Genomic DNA, 7,691 nt, shown 5'->3' with positions numbered 1-7,691 from the left:
TCACTTTGTTGCCGATGATCCTCCCAAGCCACATAATAAACGTAACAACTAACAGGGGGACCACTGGAGGAGTTATATGACCCCTGCTGGCTATGACAGCTATTGTCACCAACTCTCCAAATCTAACATTCCATCGATGCGCTGCAAACTCAAACGTGAAATAAGAGAGTGAATTTGCCAAAGTGTCAGTTCCCATGTTGACAGATGATAAAAAGGAGTCTTATCGTTTGACGCTCACACACATAGCGAGTCCGATATTCGCCTCATTTGGATATATTTGAAGTCACTTTCATCTTTTTTATCTCTTCTTTTCTCGTAGGAGTTGGAATTTGAGTTCTGGTATGAGTTTTGCTAGAAATCATATAAAACACACAAATTCAATATACATAAAGTCATCCAGAATTTTTCTCCCAATTTTTCGCAACCTTGAAGCGTATCACTTTTCATTTGAAAATTCTCTAGGAGCAACAAAGTGCGAAGATGGTAACGTTTACGTCTTCTTTTTGTTCTCCGAACGTAAAAAATAAAAAAAAAAAAAAGTGTTTACATTCGGGGAACAATTTTTGAACAAAAGAACGCGTTTGGTAATGTTTGTTCCGAGAATAAAAAATTAATAGAAACACGTTTGGTAAATTTTATTCTTTTTGTTTCTTTTAATTTTTAAACATTTTTATTTTATTTTTCAGTTTTCCTTTCTTTTATTTTTTTTATTTTCGGCCGATCACCGCCTCCGGCGATCGGCCGATGGGGCCGGCAGCCTCGCCCAGCCATGGCGAGGCCAAGCCTCGCCGTGGTTGGCGAGGCTCGGCCTCACCAAGGCCAGCGAGTCGCCAACCCTCGACCTAGGCGTCGCCGCCCCTCGGCCGATGCGTGATGGGGGTGAGTGATTCAAGAACGTTCCGAGTTGGTCGATGGAGCTACTGTTGGATGCACCCGCATCATCGACGGCCGGTCGCTGGCCATGGCCGAGGCTGGCGGCCTACCAAAAGAAAAAGAAGAAAAAAGAAGAAGAAAGAAGAAGCAAAAGAGAAGTAGAGAAGAAGCGTTTCTTCAAAATTGTTTCACAAACGAGAAGCAACTTTTTTGTGTTTCTTTTTTTGCTCAATTTTGTTCGGGAACAAAAAAAAAAAAAAACGATGAAACGCAACTAAACGCGTTTATGTTCTTTTTTGTCTCTGGAATGAAAAACAAAAAATACTTTCGAACGAAATGAAGTGTTACCATGCAGGGCCAAAAATTACTTTGCTAAAGCCAAAACTAACAAGCCCTTAAAATCACGATCAGTTTATATCTTATCGATTTTTGATTAATTTAATTTAAGCTTTAACTCTAACATATACCAACATCTTTTCTTTCCCATAGCAACACTACCCATTTGGTTAATGTTGGTAATGCTGAATAACAAGTGATTTTATGGATTCACCACTAAAAGCTAACAATTCAATAATAAAAGCATCAAGTCACAATTCGACATCTATTACTTGTCATAATTGAGAAAAGTACCAAAAAAAAAATTATAAACCTATGGCGTTGGTATTAACTCATTCATAAACATTTTGACCAATTTAATCATAAATATTTTCATATCGATATCAATTCGGTCCACCCAATTAATTTTAGCAAGGTTTTGGTACTAACGTAGATGTTGATCACCGACCTAGTGAACGCTAACATGGCAATTTTTAATTAATTCTATATTTTTGAATTTTTTAAATATCTTTCTTTTCTTTTTTTTATTTTCCTTTTCTTTTCCCTCTTCTTCCTTTTGGCCTTCTTCTCCCAGCAATGGCTAAGAGGCTTGCACAATGGCCAAAGCCTTGTTGGCCACTTTGCAAGGCTAGGCAAAGGCCACAGCCATCGCTAGAGCCTCATCGGCCACTACAGAAGAAGCCAAAAGGAAAAAAGAGGAAAGAAAGGAAAAAGAAAAGAAAAAAATTAATAAAAAGATTTCAAAAAAATATAAAATGATTTAAGAAATGCACATCGGCATTCACTAGCCAACTGACGTCCACATCGGTGTTGACCTAAAAAATTGGTCAAATAGATCGAATTTATATCAATAAAAAGATTTAGGACTAAATGAATCAAATTAAAATGTTTAAGACTAAATTAGTATCAATATCATAAGTTTAGGACTTTTTTACTCTTCCCGTCATAATTTGATAGTTTCAAAATACCAAATGCAGGATGAACTCAAGCCTTGAAGGGGTAACCAATATAGAGAAAGCATGAAGAAGACGAAGAGGAGGAGAAAAACAAAGGTAAGAGAACTAATAAAGGAACCAATGCACACGACCATGGAGCAGCCGTTCGGTGATAACCTTTGCATTCTAGGTTAGAGAACCATTAAATTCTAACAACATGATATATGAAGAGAGATAACGCAAAGGGTAAGGTCTCTTTTGGCATATATGATAAGTGCCTCTAGTACATGTAGTATCTGCTTCATGATCAGTTGCCTCCTCATTTCATAGTTGGTTACGATATGCATTTTTAAAGGGATAATCAATGTTAAAAGTGGATATGATTAACTAGATTATTTGGAAAAATTATAAGAAGAGATGATGTCCCAACTCACAAAAAAAAAAAAAAATTATTAATCGGAATCTCGAGTGATCTTTTGGAAAAATTACCAAAAAAAAATTTAAACCTAATGTTGTGTCAATTCAATTATAAACATTTTTCTTGATCAATTGAGTTATAAACCTTTTTGCATTTGTGTTAATTCAATTCATTTGGCCAATTTTAATCAAAATTGCTGACTTGGACGTCGATCATCCTACGCTGGCACAACCGAAGATAGTGTGAACAATTTTAATGTTATTTATTTTTTAAAATTTTCTTTTCTTTTTATTTTCTTTTCTTTCTCTTTCTTTTTTTCCTAGTCCTGCTCGATGATTGGCGGAGGCGAGAGTTAGTAAGGTCTACCTTACTAGCCACTAGTGAAGCTCACCCCATTGGCCACAAGCCGGGCAAGCCTTACCTAACCCTAGCAAAGCAAGACTCACTTGATCGGCAAAGTAGAGCATAACTATGCCCTTGCCAATGACTAGGCGAGACTCGACCTTGTCGATTTAGCGAGTCGAAGCCCTCACCATCACTAGGTGAGGTTGACCTCATTAGCCCTAATTACCGATATTGAGCCTTGCCCAATCATGGCGAGACTAGCCTGCCCAATCCATTGACGGAAATTTGCCCCGTCAAGGGCGAGCAAGCTTCACTAAAGGTCGTGAGGTCAACCTTGCTAACCCTCGCCTTTTGGTTGATTGCAAAGTCCAACGATCAGCTAGAGGAAGAAGGTAAGGGAAAAAAAGTGAATAAGTGCATTAGATATCTTAAAACTTGTCACAAAAAGTGCACTCGAGTCTTAAAATTTAAAAAAAATGCAATTAAGTTCTAAAACTTGTAACAAAAACATAATTAAGTCTTAAAACTTTCAAAAGTACAATAAAATTCTAAACATGAAAGTATAATCGAGCCCTAAAATTTTTAAAAGTGCTATCAAAAGAATGACTTGATTTGATATATTTGACAAGTTTTTTTTACTTAATTAGACTAATATACCTTCGTAACAAGTTTTAGGACTTAATTGTAATTTTTGGAAAGTTTTTAGACTAAATTGAACTTTGTTGACAAGTTTTAGGATTTTCAATGCACTTATCCAAAAACAAAAACAAAAACAAAAAAATATATAAATAAATAAACTCACAAAATTAAAATATTATTAAAAATTATCTATATCGCACGGCCGCGCCACATAGGATGCCTAACATCCATGTTAATGTTCTAATTAAAATTGGTCGATAAAAAGGCTGAATTGGAACAAATACAAAATATTTAAGACTCAATTAGCAAAAGAAAAGTTTATGATTGAATTGGCATAATTGCAATGAGTTTATGACTTCTTTGGTAATTTTTTCAATCTTTTTAAATATTTTTTTTATTGATGAAGCATTTTTGCATTAATTGACTATTTAAATATGCATAATCATTGTTGATTTTTTATTAATTTGATATTTCTCTTATTGAGGTTGTTTTTCCTTTTAATCAACTGTGCTTTTTATTACAATATGTTGCTTAGTTCTATTAATATATTCATCATGTATTTATTAGGTCATATTATTATTGATATTTATTTTTCTAATATTAATGTCGTGTTAATTTAGTTTTCTCTACTTTCTTTACTTTTTCGTTTTTATATAGAAATTAAAGGTAAAAGAGAGATTTCCTTCAAAATGATATGAAAATACATTATAACCCTTACAAATCACGTGCATTGTCCATGCTTGGAAAGAATAAGGAAAGACTAATCCATTCGTTTCATGAAAAATATGGCATTTCCAAAAATTATTTTCCAAAAAGTCATTTTAGGAAAATAATCATATTTTCCGATGTTTGGGTGAAATTTAAAAATAAATATACTATTTTTCGCTGTTGAGAAGGAGCATCTTTTCCTCCATGGATTCCTTTTCAAAAATTATTTTTTTTTAAATTGATTTTTAAATTTACTTTTTCCTTTTCTTTTCTTTTTTTCCTTCTTCTTCCTTGGTCTTAGCTAGTCGACCATGGTGACCATCGCAATTTGGCGAATTGCAATCTCGTCACAAGCCGGTGAGGCTCAAGCTCACTAGACTTCGGCGAAGTTAAGCCTCGCCGGATCGCACAAGGCCTAAGCTCGCCCAAGGCCGGCAAGCTCGGCTTCCCAGAATGGACAAAGCGAGCCTTGCCGTAGTGGCAAGGCTCGACTTCACTAGAGTCAAGTGAGCCCAAGCTTCAACAGCCAATGGCAAGGTTGGAGCTCGCCTAAGGTTGATCACCGGCCATCATGATGGCTAGCAATCGACCAAGGCCAAGGAAGAAGAAGGAAAAAAAAAAAAGAAAATAATTTAAAACTCGTTTTTAGATATATAAAAAGAAAAGAAAAGGCATTAAAGGAAAATGTGTTTGATGAAAGAAATTGAGGTGAAAGAAGATATGGAAAATGTTTTCCCCTATTTAAAAAGTGGAAAACATTTTCCCTTTTAGAAGATTTTTTTCCCACTCGATGGAAAGTATTTTACCCAATCAAATCATTTTTTGTGAAATGAATATTGGAAAATTTAAAAGTTTTTCCGAAAATTATTTTCCATAAAATGAACTAACATAACATATATAAAAAATGAAACTTTAGAGGGTAATGTGTAACAATCGAAGTATAGGGGCAAAAATATATTGTCCACGAAGTTTAAGGGAAGTCTTTAGTAATTTCCCCTTTTTCCTCCTTTTTCAATCCAAAGCTCCTACAGGCTTCTTATATATCATGTTTTAATGAGTGCACACGGAAGTATTCAAGTAGTGGATATCAATAGACTTACGCCCCCTTTTAAGGTAAGGAATACTTGTTGCCCTTTTACAGCGAGCTGCTGGTCACTCACCTGCAGAGCACAAACCCAAAGAATGTTTTGCATCACAGATGTATTTATAATATCCCCCTGTATATATATCCACACGTGCATTCAAATTTGGAAAGGGGAATACAATTTTTGCTCGAAAAGTTGTGCACAGACGAATGAATGTTCTTTCGATGCTGATGAAGAATCTGCATCAACACAGGATTGCTCACATATCTTCAACAAGATCAATGTCTCCATCAGTTGTGGCTTTTTTACAGTTGTATTTGATGATAATATTACATTTCTGAGATTCCCTCTGCAAGTGCAGTTCATGCCCTTATGTCGAAGGAATAGGGCGGTGATGGGTGACTGGTAGAGATGAAGCAAGTTACCTCACCCCTGGCTCTCCCTCGCGATCTTTTGGATGCATGAGGGCACGTCTACTGGGCCATCCTTGCTGGTGATAAGAGGGTTCAATTTTTGCTGAAGGCATGCTGCTACTGAAGGTTGCATCACCACAAACCACAAAAATTACATGGCACGATACATAAACCCGAGAAACACGCCCTGCATCAAATAAGATTGGCTTAATAAACAGTTAAGAAACAGATTTTTTTGTGCTTTAGGCCCTTTTTGAGAGTGCATGGAAGTTGACCTCGCAAAGCCGCTGGGGTGAGGTTCGGGGATTTAACGCAGAGGATTGACTTCGAAGTCCTGGAGAACATATGCTTACTGGTGGTGGTCAGTGCGTGGGAAGTTGGGCGGCAAAACAGAGTGCAGTCTGCCATCAGTTTTGATGGGCAAACATGTAAGATTGTCTATTATGTTGTCAATAGTTTATGTAGATGGTAAGCAAATCGTTGTGCATTTTCCTGATTAGTGTGTAGGGATGGATTAATCTATTGCTGGGTCTTTCTTGATCCTCCTCTTGCCTTGGTGTGCATTTTCTGGATCAGTGTGGGAATTGTTACCCAAAAGGCATGTCAACTTTTGGCTCTATTTTCATGTGTGATGTGCATCTGTAGTTTATCAAACAGTATTATGTTTTGTTTCTAATGAGGTACTGCTGGCTTTGCTCTCTTTCATCCGATTCCCCTGCTTTGCCCCAGGCGAGGCGTTCTCTCAATCACGCCTTAGGAAGCAGATGATGTGAGATCAGTTTCTTAGACTGAGGTACGGGAAATCTATGCGCTAATTGGGCAGGTTTCTTGGTTTTAGGTAGCGGGTACTGTCCAATGGCTACAACTTCATCAAGGAGGGTGGTTCAGTCTCATTGTGGCTCTGCCTTCAACTTTAGGGCAACCAAAAAGAAATCTCTCTTTCATCTTGAAAGAAAGACATCGATGTGAAATGACTTTAAGTGATGACTCCTGGCCCCTTAGTTCTACAAACATATAATTGCGCATTCCTTCTTCTTCAGTTGATACGGAAACTGCAGATTTTATGTTTAAGTACATGTCTACTAGGTCATTTTACGTAGATCGTCATATCATCATATCATCGGTCACATTCTAAGTGCTCTTGAACGCAAAATGAAGTAATCGGTTTCCGACACGGACTTAAGACCCAAGCTTGAAAGGTAGTAACCGTTGCTCAATGGACCTTCCAAACCTGGCCTAATATATGTCGCTTATTTTGGTAACTCAATGGATGTTCTTCCGATTACATCAATCACAACGAGGCTAAATGACTCGTGAATACACTTTTTTCATAATTTAGCGACTGAATTTATCCTAGCACACACTCTTAAACGTGTGGATCTACAAAGGATAGTAATGAATCCATCTCTCAAACATCTTGTAACATTCTCTGCGTTTGTACTCCGGAGGCGAGGGCTGATCCCTGTATTAAAGGCGTTAACAGAAGAACAAAAGTAGTACCACGCCAAAAACAACTCGAAGAGAAGGAAGAGACGGCACTGAAGTCGGAGTTCTTACCTTTATTGTCGCATAAGTCAATCGATATCCGCCATCTGTATACTTCTCCGTGTACCTGTTAAAACATGGTGAATTTGGAAGCTCTTAAATCATCAAGGTCAAACGAGAGGGAGAATGAAGAATAACTTCAACCGAAAGCTAGTGATAGACCAAACTCTTCATGAGCTTACCCTGCAACTTGGCCATCTACAAACCATGGTCTCCAATCTACATCCGTCGTCAAATCAAGCCACTTTATCCAGGTTTCAATACCGTTATGTGGAATAACCATGTCATGATCACCACTGCAAAGAAAGATCTATTTATCACCGGTCGAACGAAGTATTCTTTCTTTTTGCTGAATTTCACATCTGCCCTAAAATATTGTCAACATGGGTTTTAT

Source organism: Eucalyptus grandis, chromosome 7 (assembly GCF_016545825.1).
Source record: "Eucalyptus grandis isolate ANBG69807.140 chromosome 7, ASM1654582v1, whole genome shotgun sequence".
Classification (NCBI taxonomy): Eukaryota; Viridiplantae; Streptophyta; class Magnoliopsida; order Myrtales; family Myrtaceae; genus Eucalyptus; species Eucalyptus grandis.
Note: the sequence above shows the minus strand (reverse complement) of the source record.